The following is a 3,430-nucleotide window of genomic DNA, read 5'->3' on the forward strand; positions in this document are numbered from 1 at the left end:
ATTGGAAGATATTCAGAAAATGTAGCTTTGAAAGGGTTAAAACTTTATGTGATACATGGAAATTTTTTAATGCCCCTCACAATAAATTTAATTACTTTGCAAAGAGCTCAATGCATATTTAGTCAATTCAGAGGTTAAAACTTCTTTACATAAAGTCAAAATTTACCTCTCTTTTTCAAGTGCCCAAAGGTCCCTTGTTCTGTTCCCTTTTCCTACCACCTCATGCACACTGACACTCACAAACAGACCTGCACATTGTCTCTTCCACAGGAGTTCATGGTTCTGCTGCCCCACACTTCCCAGCCCTTCTCTTCTATCTGGGACTCTCCTTTCCTGGGGAATCTTCCTGACAAGAAAGTGTAGAGGAGAGTCAGGATTCACATCCATCCATTGTGATATGTGAAATTAAGGTATTTAAATTGTCAGTAAGTCAGCGTCAATACATAAGTTTTACTGAAACACAGGCATGCTCATTTTTTTGCACGTCATCTATGAATGCTTTCATGCTACCAGGCCACAGCCGAGTAGCTGCAAAAAAGACTGTCCCACAAAGCCTAAAATATGTACTATCTAGCCCTTTACAGAAGTTTGCCAACCCATCAATTAGGAGAACACTGGCTCCAAGAGCTTGTTTCACCTAGAATAGTCTTCACCAACAACCCTCTCTTCCCTCTGTGGCAACAACTGTCTCTGGCAGGAAATTAGTCTTCACTCAGCAAACACTACCTCCCCTGCATTTCCACAGTCTCAGTCACACCTTCAAAAAGCTCCCTCCTCTGATGGAAGCATGACGATCTGACCCAAATCAGACATCTAGAGGAAACACAGCCCCAAAATGGATACTGACTCTGCAGCCCTCTGGGTAGTTCTCGGAAGAAAACAGAGAGTCATAATAGTTGAATTTGGAATCATGTAATTTATCATTTACCAATAGTTGCAACCACTCCTTCCCAAATCCTAATGACTATATTGCATAAGTTTCAAGTCTATTTGACTTCACTCAGCTTCAGTGACATTCGTGCTATACATACAATTCACAATGGATGAAATGCAGAGTAAGGTTGCAGGGATCATCAGAAAGCCACTTATTGATTCCCAAGCTTAATATTCAGTTTCTATTCAGGTGAAATTATGTCCTCTGAGGTGAAGATGACAGGAGAGAGGGTAAACCCTAATCTTGTGAAAAAGTAGAAGTTGGCCAATGCTGAATACTACAGACATGACCCTCACTCTTCTTTCAACTCAATATGACAAACATTTACTGGGAACTTTTATGTGCCAAGTAATGTGCTGAGTCCCCCAGTGACACAGGTAATAATGCCATTCCCTATTCTCAAGAAACTCACAGGATAGAAGTGATAAAAAAAACACATAGACAGATACATACGGTATACAGATACATGCATGTTAAGAAAGGATATACACCAAAAAATGAACAATAGCTATTTCTGGGTAGGAAGGTTACAGGTATTTTCATTTGCTTTGCTTTGCTTTGCTTATCTGTGTTTTTTTAATTTTTTATATTAAACATTAATTACATAGTAAAATAATTTTAAACATTTTACATATAGTATGATTGATACTATAACAAAACTATGCATAAGGTACACAGTTACTCTCCTGAGTAATTCAAGAAATACTTCTTACACGATGTCTAAAGTAGGTTTTAAAAAATGAATAGCAGTGCACTATGCATCATAGCCCAGATCATGAATAACCTTGGATACCATGCTAAAGAGCATGGATTTCTTTCTAAGGTTATATAGGGTTAAAATGAAAGCTACATTGATGAATGGCCACTAAGGTATAGTAAATAAGTTTAGGTAAAGAGACTAGAAGCCCTTTACAGTCATTATAATTCAAGAGAAATGGTAATAATACCATGGGTAATAATATCATTGATGATACTTTAGCTGGAAATCCATATAAGAAAATAAAACTTAAAATGAGAGAGTTTGACTGAATAATCCTTAAGGTTCCTTTTAAACACAAGAGTCCATGATTCTTGGACATTTGGTCCCTGATGTTCCTGCACACATTCCATTCAACTCCAATTAAAGTCCATATAATTGGTTATCAATGCATTACGATAGACACTTTGGTGAATATGCCAAAAAGTCTTTCTGCGGTGTTCAGAGACTCTGGCAGGTGGGGCTGCTAATAGCCCAGATTTGGGAACTGCTAATGCAATCTCAGGTGAACAAGTAAGGAAGACAAACACCTGGGAGGTGGAGATGGAGGTGTAGGTGGAGATGTGCTTATTCGGGAGTGAATCAGAACATCTCAAAGAGCAGCTCCTCCCTGAGATGGACCATTATTCGCTCTATAAAAAGGCCACCATCCTCAACTAGCAGCACCCTGTAAGCTACTCCAGTCTCCATCCTACTTGTTCCTCTGGTGAACTAGGTAAGTGAACAGGAGTACTTTGGGCTATAAATTACAAGAATCCAGGATGTGTTCTAAGGCAAAGAAGCACGGGATACCAGGCTTCTTTTTAATGTACTTTGGGGACTTTGATATAATTTTAACTTTATTGAGAATGAAAATAAAGAGATGACTGGGAATGATGGTACCTTCTTTCTTCAGGGTCATTTTCTTAAAGATGATGGGCTTTCAACTGTCACTAGGCAAGTTGTCCCTGAGCTTTTTTTCTCTGTTGTAAAATCAGTAAACCCTGAAACTCAGTCCCTGTTTGGATAATTAAAACAGAAATGGGACTGACAGCAGCTTCATCCAGCTCCATATCACTTGGGCCTGTAGTTGCCCACTTTGTGTACTTTCTCTGGCCTACAAGTTTTGAGAGTCTAGCTTAGCCACTGGAGTCAGGCATACCATGTGGATGATAGGCCAGTCCCTCTTCAGTGATGGTTGGCACCTAAAGAGAAATCGAGGAAGTGGATAGACTGGCACACCCAGGATTTCTCTAGCTCTAGAACAATGCTCATGAAATTATCCCTCGTAAAGGTGGGGAGCTCAAAACAGAAAATCATTGTTCCTACATACATTCAGGAATGAAAATAAGATATAGATTCTGTTCCTACTTTCATCACTCTCTTGCTACATGGCTTGAACAAGTCTATCAACTCTGGATTGGTTCTTGATATCAAAAGGACTCTGAAAAACAATCTGAGGGGTTTTAAGTGGTGGGGGGGTAGGAGGTTGGGGGAACCAGGTGGTGGGTATTAGAGAGGGCACGGATTGCATGGAGTACTGGGTGTGGTACAAAAACAATGAATACTGTTATGCTGAATATAAATAAAAAATAAATTTTTTTAAAAAGGATGAATTTAATGATGCCCAATTAATTCTGAACAACTATTACAAATGATTGAAACTATTTATGTATATAAGCAAGAATAAGGAATAATATAAGGTAGGTCTCTCTCCTTTCTTTCCATTAGGTTAAATTTACAAAAAAAAAAAAAAAAAA

The sequence above is a fragment of the Mustela lutreola genome, chromosome 10 (genome assembly GCF_030435805.1).
Source record: "Mustela lutreola isolate mMusLut2 chromosome 10, mMusLut2.pri, whole genome shotgun sequence".
NCBI classification, from domain to species: Eukaryota; Metazoa; Chordata; class Mammalia; order Carnivora; family Mustelidae; genus Mustela; species Mustela lutreola.